Source organism: Callithrix jacchus, chromosome 22 (assembly GCF_049354715.1).
Source record: "Callithrix jacchus isolate 240 chromosome 22, calJac240_pri, whole genome shotgun sequence".
Lineage (NCBI taxonomy): Eukaryota > Metazoa > Chordata > Mammalia > Primates > Cebidae > Callithrix > Callithrix jacchus.
The window spans coordinates 49,631,053-49,644,409 of record NC_133523.1 but is presented as its reverse complement, the minus strand read 5'-3'; positions in this window follow the sequence as shown (position 1 = coordinate 49,644,409).

Here is a 13,357-nt window from a genome sequence, read left to right as displayed (position 1 = left end):
TCTTGTCAAAATTCCTCAGCTGTCCTTGTAGTGCGAAAGCAGATGTAAGTAAATAGGTGTGTCTGGGTCCGATACAACAAGGCCAGTGTTATGTATGAACATCGAAATTGAGGTTTCGTTCAGTTTCCTCATGAAACACAACCATCTATTTTTGATTCAACTGAATTTTTGTATGTTGGCTGTGTGAACTGTATAAAAACACAGCAGACTGGATTTGGCCTGCTTGCTGTGGTTTGCTGACCCCTACCATAGCATTTCATGACATAGTGACTAGTGGTGTGATGCGGAGTCAGAAAGACATGGATTTAATACAATTTTGGTACTGCTATGTTTTAACTGGGTGGATTTGGGCAACTTAGCGTATCACTCAGCCTCGTGGTCTTCATCACACTATTACTAAAGGCACTCTATTTCACGGCAGTTTAGCTGTCATTGTTAGAAAGTTTTTATTACTATTTTTTTATCGCATTTTAGGTTTTGGGGTACATGTGAAGAACATGCAAGATAGTTGCATAGGTACACACGTGGCTGTGTGATTTGCTGCCTTCCTCCCCTTCACCCATATCTGGCATTTCTCCCCATGCTATCCCTCCCCAACTCCCCCCCGCACCGCTGTCCCTCCCCTATTCCCCGCAACAGACCCCAGTGTGTAGTGCTCCCGCCTCGTGGTCTTCATCTTGCAGGAGGCAGTAAACTTATCTACCTTCTTGGTTGTCAGGTTGGGATAATGCATATGAAGGGAGTCCAGTGAGTCATATATTAGCTATAACATATTCTTTTTTGAGATTCGGCTGAGCAGACCAAGTACTGGAGGGTAGAGCTAGATGCCTTGGTTTTTAATCCTGGCCACTTTCTGGCCGTGGGACTTTGTGCCAGTCATCTACCCTCCTTGTGCCTCCCCTTTATCTGTAAAATAGGGGTTAGTAGTAGTACCTACTTTAGGTAATTGTCATGCAGATTTAAAAAGCTAACAGCTATAAAGTGCTTAGACACATTCCTGGTACATACACGTTCTTATTTCAAAGTAAGGTATATTTGGGGTTGGAAATCCATGTGCTTTGTTCAGATGAAACACTTCTCTTTCTGCTGAAACTACACAATTTGTAAAGCGTAAGAATTACTTGTTCTTTGGAAGTATGAAGAAAGTTGCCTATACATGGCAAAGGCTTGGAGTACTTTGTGAGGAAAGTACTCCCCTGACATGTGCCAAGTTTTTATTCTCTCTCTTCCTTTCAAGAACGATCCATTTCATTGTGGCTTTCAAATTTAATAGCCTAGAAATGTACCCAGTGGTGGCTGAGAGCTCAGGCTCAGGAATCCATCAGATTTGGGTTTGATTTCTAGCTCTGCCACCCTTTAGCTTGTAACTGGGAAAAGATACCTTTGAAGGCTTGCCTCTCATCTGTAAATCCTGGATAATAATAGTAGTTACTTTATTAAGTTGTTATAATAATTAAACATAACAATTCACATAAGGTGCTTGGTGCCAGGCCTTACCCATTGTAAGAGTTTAATAAATTATATGTATTACTTGTTTTATTCCCCAGGGCACTCTTGAAGCAGGATGCACTTGAAAGCCATTTGCTGGCTTCTTAAATGGACAGCTTCCCTCTTACCTTAGGTTTGAGATGCTTAACAGCGTTAGGGTTGACTATTCCTTATCTGAAATACTGGACATTAGAAGTGTTTTGAATTTCTGATTTTTTTGAATTTGGGATTTTCAACTGTATATGAATTAATTGTTCTTACATAATAACTTATGAACCTGTTAGTCATAAGTTTGTTTTCTAAGAAAAAAGGGGGCCATTTTTTGAAGATTTTCAGTGCACTTACATAGGATTGTGCTGGGAGATAGTAAGCAATATAGACAGAAAAACTCAAATTTGAATTCTGGCTTTCTCAACTAATTAGATTATGACTGTGAGTCGATAGCGTCCTCTCTAAGCTGCAGATTTGTCGTCTACAAAGTAATATTAGTTTTAGTTTCATTAAGGCTGTTGGGAAAATACACCTAGATAGATATATTTTTAATAACAGCCTCGTCAAGATGTGATTCATCTGCCATACAATTCACCTGTTCACGGTGTGGACAGTTCAGTGTTCAGCATATTCAGAGCCCAACAATTCACCTGTTCACGGTGTGTACAGTTCAGTGTTCAGCATATTCAGAGCCCAACAATTCACCTGTTCACGGTGTGGACAGTTCAGTGTTCAGCATATTCAGAGCCCAACAATTCATCTGTTCACGGTGTGTACAGTTCAGTGTTCAGCATATTCAGAGCCCAACAATTCACCTGTTTCCGGTGTGTACAGTTCAGTGTTCAGCATATTCAGAGCCCAACAATTCACCTGTTTCCGGTGTGTACAGTTCAGTGTTCAGCATATTCAGAGCCCAACAATTCACCTGTTCACGGTGTGGACAGTTCAGTGTTCAGCATATTCAGAGCCCAACAATTCACCTGTTCACGGTGTGGACAGTTCAGTGTTCAGCATATTCAGAGCCCAACAATTCACCTGTTCACGGTGTGGACAGTTCAGTGTTCAGCATATTCAGAGCCCAACAATTCACCTGTTCACGGTGTGGACAGTTCAGTGTTCAGCATATTCAGAGCCCAACAATTCACCTGTTCACGGTGTGTACAGTTCAGTGTTCAGCATATTCAGAGCCCAACAATTCACCTGTTTCCGGTGTGGACAGTTCAGTGTTCAGCATATTCAGAGCCCAACAATTCACCTGTTCACGGTGTGGACAGTTCAGTGTTCAGCATATTCAGAGCCCAACAATTCACCTGTTTCCGGTGTGGACAGTTCAGTGTTCAGCATATTCAGAGCCCAACAATTCACCTGTTCACGGTGTGGACAGTTCAGTGTTCAGCATATTCAGAGCCCAACAATTCACCTGTTCACGGTGTGTACAGTTCAGTGTTCAGCATATTCAGAGCCCAACAATTCACCTGTTTCCGGTGTGTACAGTTCAGTGTTCAGCATATTCAGAGCCCAACAATTCACCTGTTTCCGGTGTGGACAGTTCAGTGTTCAGCATATTCAGAGCCCAACAATTCACCTGTTCCCGGTGTGGACAGTTCAGTGTTCAGCATATTCAGAGCCCAACAATTCACCTGTTTCCGGTGTGTACAGTTCAGTGTTCAGCATATTCAGAGCCCAACAATTCATCTGTTCACGGTGTGTACAGTTCAGTGTTCAGCATATTCAGAGCCCAACAATTCACCTGTTTCCGGTGTGTACAGTTCAGTGTTCAGCATATTCAGAGCCCAACAATTCACCTGTTCACGGTGTGGACAGTTCAGTGTTCAGCATATTCAGAGCCCAACAATTCACCTGTTTCCGGTGTGGACAGTTCAGTGTTCAGCATATTCAGAGCCCAACAATTCACCTGTTCACGGTGTGGACAGTTCAGTGTTCAGCATATTCAGAGCCCAACAATTCACCTGTTCACGGTGTGGACAGTTCAGTGTTCAGCATATTCAGAGCCCAACAATTCACCTGTTTCCGGTGTGGACAGTTCAGTGTTCAGCATATTCAGAGCCCAACAATTCACCTGTTCACGGTGTGGACAGTTCAGTGTTCAGCATATTCAGAGCCCAACAATTCACCTGTTCACGGTGTGGACAGTTCAGTGTTCAGCATATTCAGAGCCCAACAATTCACCTGTTTCCGGTGTGGACAGTTCAGTCTTCAGCATATTCAGAGCCATACAATTCACCTGTTTCCGGTGTGGACAGTTCAGTGTTCAGCATATTCAGAGCCCAACAATTCACCTGTTTCCGGTGTGGACAGTTCAGTGTTCAGCATATTCAGAGCCCAACAATTCACCTGTTTCCGGTGTGGACAGTTCAGTGTTCAGCATATTCAGAGCCCAACAATTCACCTGTTCATGGTGTGTACAGTTCAGTGTTCAGCATATTCAGAGCCCAACAATTCACCTGTTTCCGGTGTGGACAGTTCAGTGTTCAGCATATTCAGAGCCCAACAATTCACCTGTTTCCGGTGTGGACAGTTCAGTCTTCAGCATATTCAGAGCCCAACAATTCACCTGTTTCCGGTGTGGACAGTTCAGTCTTCAGCATATTCAGAGCCCAACAATTCACCTGTTCACGGTGTGTACAGTTCAGTGTTCAGCATATTCAGAGCCCAACAATTCACCTGTTTCCGGTGTGTACAGTTCAGTGTTCAGCATATTCAGAGCCCAACAATTCACCTGTTTCCGGTGTGGACAGTTCAGTGTTCAGCATATTCAGAGCCCAACAATTCACCTGTTCCCGGTGTGGACAGTTCAGTGTTCAGCATATTCAGAGCCCAACAATTCACCTGTTTCCGGTGTGTACAGTTCAGTGTTCAGCATATTCAGAGCCCAACAATTCATCTGTTCACGGTGTGTACAGTTCAGTGTTCAGCATATTCAGAGCCCAACAATTCACCTGTTTCCGGTGTGTACAGTTCAGTGTTCAGCATATTCAGAGCCCAACAATTCACCTGTTCACGGTGTGGACAGTTCAGTGTTCAGCATATTCAGAGCCCAACAATTCACCTGTTCACGGTGTGGACAGTTCAGTGTTCAGCATATTCAGAGCCCAACAATTCACCTGTTTCCGGTGTGGACAGTTCAGTGTTCAGCATATTCAGAGCCCAACAATTCACCTGTTCACGGTGTGGACAGTTCAGTGTTCAGCATATTCAGAGCCCAACAATTCACCTGTTCACGGTGTGGACAGTTCAGTGTTCAGCATATTCAGAGCCCAACAATTCACCTGTTTCCGGTGTGGACAGTTCAGTGTTCAGCATATTCAGAGCCCAACAATTCACCTGTTCACGGTGTGGACAGTTCAGTGTTCAGCATATTCAGAGCCCAACAATTCACCTGTTCACGGTGTGGACAGTTCAGTGTTCAGCATATTCAGAGCCCAACAATTCACCTGTTTCCGGTGTGGACAGTTCAGTCTTCAGCATATTCAGAGCCATACAATTCACCTGTTTCCGGTGTGGACAGTTCAGTGTTCAGCATATTCAGAGCCCAACAATTCACCTGTTTCCGGTGTGGACAGTTCAGTGTTCAGCATATTCAGAGCCCAACAATTCACCTGTTTCCGGTGTGGACAGTTCAGTGTTCAGCATATTCAGAGCCCAACAATTCACCTGTTCATGGTGTGTACAGTTCAGTGTTCAGCATGTTCAGAGCCCAACAATTCACCTGTTTCCGGTGTGGACAGTTCAGTGTTCAGCATATTCAGAGCCCAACAATTCACCTGTTTCCGGTGTGGACAGTTCAGTCTTCAGCATATTCAGAGCCCAACAATTCACCTGTTCATGGTGTGTACAGTTCAATGTTCAGCATATTCAGAGCCCAACAATTCACCTGTTCACGGTGTGGACAGTTCAGTGTTCAGCATATTCAGAGCCCAACAATTCACCTGTTTCCGGTGTGGACAGTTCAGTGTTCAGCATATTCAGAGCCCAACAATGCACCTGTTCACGGTGTGGACAGTTCAGTGTTCAGCATATTCAGAGCCCAACAATTCATCTGTTCACGGTGTGGACAGTTCAGTGTTCAGCATATTCAGAGCCCAACAATTCACCTGTTTCCGGTGTGTACAGTTCAGTGTTCAGCATATTCAGAGCCCAACAATTCACCTGTTTCCGGTGTGGACAGTTCAGTGTTCAGCATATTCAGAGCCATACAATTCACCTGTTCACGGTGTGGACAGTTCAGTGTTCAGCATATTCAGAGCCCAACAATTCACCTGTTTCCGGTGTGGACAGTTCAGTGTTCAGCATATTCAGAGCCATACAATTCACCTGTTCACGGTGTGGACAGTTCAGTGTTCAGCATATTCAGAGCCCAACAATTCACCTGTTTCCGGTGTGGACAGTTCAGTGTTCAGCATATTCAGAGCCCAACAATTCACCTGTTCACGGTGTGGACAGTTCAGTGTTCAGCATATTCAGAGCCCAACAATTCACCTGTTTCCGGTGTGGACAGTTCAGTGTTCAGCATATTCAGAGCCCAACAATTCACCTGTTCACGGTGTGGACAGTTCAGTGTTCAGCATATTCAGAGCCATACAATTCACCTGTTTCCGGTGTGGACAGTTCAGTGTTTAGCATATTCAGAGCTGGACAGCTATCAGTGCCATCAACCTGAAAACGTTTTCATTACCCTAAAAAAAAACCCTTCTCTCCTCATTCCCCTCTTCCTCCAAACCTAGGCAACCATTCACCTCTTTTCTGTCTGTAGATTTGCCTGTTCTGGACATTTCATGTAAATGGAATCATACAATGTGTGAGCTTTTGTGACTGCCTTTTTTTTTTTTCTTAGAGTACTGTTTTTAAATTTCATCTATGCTGTAGCATGTATTAGAAGTTTGTTCTTTTCTGTTGTCAAATAATATTCTATAGTTTGGATATACCATTTATCTGTTCATCAGCCAATGGGCATTTGGGTTGTTTCCACTTTTTGGCTATTATGAATAATGCTGTTAAGAACATTGATGTGCCAGTTTTTGTGTGAACACGCGTTTTAATTTTACCTACAGTGGAATTACTGGGTAATGTGGTAACTCTATGTTTAAGCTTTTGAAGAACTGCCAGATTGTTTTCCAAGTGGCACCCAGATCTTTTACAAAGCACTTACCCCAGTGCCTGGCACAGGGTGAGTGTCTCATACAAGATAGCTATTCTTGTAACATTTTCATCATAAGAAATATGTTCCTGAAAGCTACTCTTCTAATTTACTTCAATGAATTGGCAAGCCCTCGTCTTTTTCTTTTTAATGTCCTGGTAACTATCTGTGCAGACTAAGAATAATTTGTTCCTTAGGCATTGGAAGAACACTTCCAGTCAAACAGATTTCAGTAATTTATGTTTCCCTAGAAAATGAGGCATTTCTTTAAGGTTTTCCAGTCTATTAATATAGAATTAATGTAGGATAGTGGTTGCAGAGTCTGACCTCTGGAGTTACTGGATATGCTTCAGTTTCCTTTTATGTAAAATAGAGGTGATAAGGACACCTATCTCAGAGAAACTGCAAGGATGAGCTGCAAATACATGTAATGCTTGATGTAGTACATAGCACACAGGACATATTCAGTAAGTATTAGTTTATCTCAGGGAGCCTGTAGGGGCTAGATTATTAATATGTACTAGAAAGTTCTGACTTACAGGATCCTTTGTAAGAAGACTTTTCCTATCTTCCCCACCCCGCCCCCACATTCCTTTGGTAGTCAGTTTGGTAATTTTTATTTTCCTTAAAAATGTTCCTTTTCATTAAAATATTCATATGTATTCCTCTAAAATCATATTGAATATTAACTTTTAAAAAAACTTTTAATAGGTAATATATTCGTGTGGCTTGGAATTCAAGAAGTAGAAAATTCCTCCTCCCCACATTCCATCTTCAAGCCATCAGTTTCCCTCTGTGTAGATAACAAGTGTCTCAGAAGATGTGTTTGAGTCAGAAAAAGAAAAAAAAGATAACCAATGTCACTAGTTTTGTGACTGTCTTTCCAGTGTTCCTCTATGCATATGGAAGCAAGTATGTATACAGTATGCTTCTCTTTTTATTTAATGAGTGAAGTATACTGTGTTCACTGTTCAACACCTTATCTTGGTGATTGTTTCATAAGAGTTTTTGCATGCTTTTTTATGGTTGTAGATTTTTCTGTTAAATGTATGTGTCATAATTTATTCAGTCTCCTCTTTGTGAACATTTTATTTATTGTTAGACTTTGTTAAACCTGTATCTCTTACCTCCAGTTGTTTTTCTGCTTTCCGATTTATGTTTTACTTTTATCTCAATTATTCTTCTCCATTTTTCTTAGGTTTATTTCATGATGGGCCTTTAAAACCAACCAGATAAAAATGCATTTTCTCTGTCTGCATGATGATCTGCATTGTGGAAGCCAGAGTACCTCACCCGATTATTCTGGTCCTGTCCTCAGGCATTGACATGTGAGTATGTGTGGAAATCATGCTGTTTTTCAGGGGACCTGATTGAGAGTTGAGTGCTGACCTCACCTAGGAGAAATTCCTGTAGTGTGTTACAGTTGTGATTGTCTGGGATCTCCAGACCTTAAATGGCTTACAGCGTCTTGTAAGGTCTGACCCTTCTCTCCTTCTGTAGCCTTTATCTTATGCTACACAGGTTTCTGTATCCCGTCTGCCTCATAACCCTGGTGCACACTGTTAACTAGGCACAGAATGCCTTTCCTTACTACCTAGACTGGGTCAGGCTCTCTGATATGTGTGTTATATAATTTGGTGTTTCTTTCATCACATTTATTGCTTGTTACTTCATGTTATTTGTATGCTTATTTGATTGTTTGGCTTCATCAGTGGGCTGAAGCTCCATGAAGGGAGAGACTATGTCTCCATTGTTTTTCACTGTATCTCCAGCGTCTAGAGGTAGTAGATACTCATTATCTGTTTATTAGACGGTTGGATAAGTGAACAGTTACCATTTTGCAAATTGAGGATTAGAGCTTTCTGGCTGGTAAACCAACTTGAGCAAAAAGTGGATGAGTAACCCTACATTTTCTATGTATATACTACTTTGGTTACTGTGTTAGAGCTTGACTTCTGAATGTTTCAGCTTCTTATGAGAATTAGTGCCCAGTGCCCGTTTGGACAGGAACATATAAGCTGAACTTTAGTTCTGAACCTTACTTAACACGGTCTGCCAGACTGGACATACTTGCCTTGTATAACACCTGATTCATTACGGGGGTGGTCTTTGCCTGTCTTTAAACTTGTGTGCAATTAGTTGCTTTTGGCAACTGTTCTTTTAATATGTGGACTTAGGAGCAGCTTTTGTGAAAGGGTTGGTTACTTTAATGTGAATATTTGGCTTTATATTGTCCTGAAACTCCTATTTGAGAGAGTTAAAAAATGTAAGTTTTCCTTAAGGAAAATTCGTTAGATTTGCATTACTGAGGAATGGTGTACAAATTTGTATATGAAGATATTTATCTAGCAGCACTTGCATATATACACATGAGCTGTAAATACTGAAGAACTAGATTCTTTATTTATTTTGTAAAGTAGTGTTTGTTTTAATTGGTCTATTCAGGCAACAGATCAGCTGTGTGTGGAGGACTTCAGAGCTCCAGCAGAGACCTCTCCAGAGGTCTGCTCAGGGTCTCCAGTTGCTTTAGTATAACCATCTTAAATATTCCATGTCTCAGATAGCTCGTGATTTTATGCTCTTCCCCTGAAACCTGTGTCTCAGACACTCACCACGTAACACTTCTGTGCACCCAGTTATCCAAACTAGAAATGTGGAGCACACTTCTGATTCTCTGCCACACATACACAAATCATCAGAAAGATGTGCCTATACTGTTTCCAAAATACATCTTGTGTCTGTCCACTTCTCCCTGTCTCTGCTGCCACCAGACCAGACCAGAGCCCTGCCATATCATCCTTTGCCTAGGCAGCTGCCCCTTAACTGCGTCCTCTCTTAAGTATCTCTAGTCCCTCAGTTCACCACAGAGCAACATGACTCATCTTAATATGGACTGTGTCAGGCCTTATTTAAAAATCTTCAATGACCCCCATTACATTTAGAATTAAGTTCAAGATCTTTCTCTTAACCTACAAGTTCCTAAAGAGCTGGCTTTTGAATACCTGTACAGCCTCATTTTACATGCCTCATTATCCTCTAGCCATTCTGATATCTTTTCTGTTTTTTTCCTTTACGGCCGTCTTTGTATATTGCTGTTTTGTCCTTTTTTTTTTTTTTTGAGATGGAGTCTCACTCTGTCACCCAGGTTGGAGTTTAGTGGCACCATCTCGGTTCACTACAACCTCCGCCTTCTGGGCTCAAGCGATTCTCCCACCTCAGCCTCCCAAGTAGTACCTGGGATTATAGGCATACACTAACATGCCTGGCTAATTTATGTATTTTTGGTAGAGACGGTGTTTCACCATGTTGGCCAGGCTGGTGTCAAGCTCCTGATCTCAGGTGATCCTCCCCCTCAGCCTCCCAAAGTGTTGGGATTACAGGCATGAGCCACCCACACCCAGCCTGTTTTGTCTTTTTGAAATGTTCTTCCCTTCCTCTTCCTCAGGCTGGGTTTTTCAAAATGTGCTCTGTTTCTCTTCCTCAGCAATCCCTGACTATTCTATATCTACTGTACAAACACAACCCTCCTCATTTTGGGATCCTGGTTTTGTTTGTTGTTCGTTTAAAGCATTCACCATAATCCTTAAAGGTTTATTGAACATCTCTTCCCAGCTGGATTGAAACTCTGAAAATATATTAAATAAATAAGTTATGGCAGGGGCCATTTCAATTTGATTTACAGTGAACCAGGAACTTGACCTAGCTTTGGGTCTTATATTAAAAGTAATTGCGAAAGCCACTATTGCTTTTGCACCAAGCTAGTAAGATAGCAGGCACTCAAATATTTGTTGAAACAATAGCCGAATGAGCATTTATTGGGAGATTTCTGTGTATTGAGCGTTGTGCTAGGCCTTGAGATCATAATAGTGAAAAAGACAGATTTCCATCCAATCTGCTCAAATAACCCAAACTATTACAGATTTATTGTAGACCAGTGATTCTCAAGCTTTTTGAGAGTTTACACTCTTGAAAATAAGGACCCCAAAGAATGTTTGCTTATGTAGCTTTTATGTATCAATATGTGCAGTTTTAGATATTTTAAAAACTAGAAATAAAGTCAGAGGACTTCAGTACTTATGTTAGTCCAGTTTCACACTGCTGATAAAGACATACCCAAGGCTGGGAAGAAAAAGAGGTTCGATGGACCTAATGTTCCACATGGTTGGGGAGGCCTCACAATCATGGCAGAAGGCAAGGAGGAACAAGTCAAGTCTTACATGGATGGCGGCAGGCAAAGAGAGCTTGTGCAGGGCAACTCCCATTTTCAAAATCATCAGATCTCATGAGACTTATTCAGCAACATGATAACAGCATGGGAAAGACCCACCCCCATGATTCAGCTATCTCCCACCAAGTTCCTCCCCTAACACGTTGGAATTATGGAAGTCCTAAGATGAGATTTGGAGACACAGAGCCAAACCACATTCCTTCCCTGGCCCCTCCCAAATCTCATGTCTTCACATTTCAAAACCAATCATGCCATACCAACAGTCCCTCAAAGTCTTAACTTGTGTCAGCATTAACTCAGAAGTCCACAGTCCAAAGTCTCATCTGAGACAAGGTAAGTCCCTTCTGCCTATGGTCCTATAAAATGAAAAGCAAATTAGTTACTTCCTAGATACAGTGGGGGTACAGGTATTGGGTAAATACAGCCATTCCAAATGAGAGGAGTTGGCTAAAACAAAGCAGCTACAGGCCCTATGCAAGCCCAGAATCCAGCTGGGCAATCAAATCTTAAAGCTCCAAAATGGTCTTTGAGTCCATGTTTCACATCCAGGTTATGCTGGTGCAAGAGGTGGGTTCCCATGGTCTTGGGCACTTCTACCTTTATGGCTTTGCCAGGGTACAGCCTCCCTCCCAGCTGCTATCACGGGCTGGTGTGTCTGCAGCTTTTCCAGGTGCACAGCACAAACTGTAGGTGGATCTACCATTCCGGGGTCTGGAGGATAGTGGCCCTCTTCTCACAACTCCACTAGGGAGTGCCCTAGGAGGGACTGTGTGGGGGCTCCGACCCCACATTTCCCATCTGCACCGCCCTAACAGAGGTTCTCTGTAAGAGCCGCACCCCTGCAGCAGACTTCTGACTGAACATCCAGGCGTTTTCATACATCCTCTGAAATCTAGGTGGAGGTTCCCAAACCTCAGGTCTTGATCTGTGCACCTGCAGGCTCAATACACATAGAAGCTGCCAAGGCCTGGGGCTCCTGCCCTCTGAAGCCATGACGCAAGCTCTGCCTTGGCCCCTTTTAGTCATGGTTGGAGCAGCTGGGACACAGGACATCAAGTCCCTAGGCTGCACACAGCATGGGGACCTGGGCCCAGCCCACAAAACCATTTCTTTCTTCCTATGCTTCCAGGCCTCTGATGGGAGGAGCTGCTGTGAAGACCTCTGATATCCCCTGGAGGCATTTTACCCATTGTCTTGGGGATTAAAATTCGGCTTCTCATTACTTATGCACATTTCTTCAGCAGGCTTGAATTTCTCCTCAGAAAATGGGATTTTCTATTCTATCATTATCAGGCTGCAAATTTTTTGAACTTTTTTGCTCTGCTTCCCTTATAAAACTGAATGCTTTTAACAGCATCCATGTCACTTCTTGAATGCTTGCTGCTTAGAAATTTTTAGGTACCCTCAATCATCTCTCTCAAGTTTAAAATTCTACAATCTCTGGTGTGTGGGCAAAATTCTGCCAGTCTCTTTGCTAAAACATATCAAGAGGCATCTTTGCTCCAGTTCCCAACACGTTCCTCATCTCTGTCTGAGACCACCTCAGCCTGGTCCTTATTGTTCATACCACTTAGGAGCATTTTTGTCAAAGCCACTCAACAAGTCTCTAGGAAGTTCCAAACTTTCCCACATTTTCCTGTCTTCTTCTGATCCCTCCAAACTGTTCCAGCCTCTGCCCGTTACCTAGTTCCAAAGTCGCTTCTACATTTTTGGGTATCTCTCCAGCAGCACCCCACTCTACTGGTACGAATTTACTGTATTAGTCTATTTTCATGCTGCCGATAAAGACATACCCAAGACTGGGAAGAAAAAGAGGTTTAATGGACTTACAGTTCCACATGGCTGGGGAGGCCTCATAATCATGGCAGAAGGCAAGGAGGAGCAAGTTAAGTCTCACATGGATGGTGGCAGGCAAAGAGAGAGCTTACGTAGAGAAACTACTGTTTTCAAAACCATCATATCTTGTGAGTCTTATTTGCCATCATGAGAATAGCACAGGAAAGATCTGCCCCCATGATTCAGCTATCTCCCACCTGGTCCCTCCTATAACACATGGGAATTGTGGGAGCCACAAGATGAGATTTGGATGGGGACATAGACTGAAACCACATCAGTACCCCACTTTTAGCAATGTATAGATTATCCAAATAGAAAACTGATAAGGATACAGTAGATTTGAACAACACTGTAGGCCAAGTGGACCTCACACATATACAGATCATTCTATCTAACTGCAGAAAAATACACATTCTTTTCCAGCATACAAGGAATGTTCTCCAGGACAAGTCATATATTAGGCCACAAAACAAGCCTTAACAAATTTAAGAAGATTGATATCAGGTATCTTTTCTGACCATAATGGTATTAAACTAGAAATCAATAATGAGGAAAACTGGGAAACAACATGTATGTGGAAAGTAAACAGCACACTCCTGAACGACTGGTAGGTCAAAGAAAAACTCAAAAGGGAAATAAGAAATACCTTGAGACAA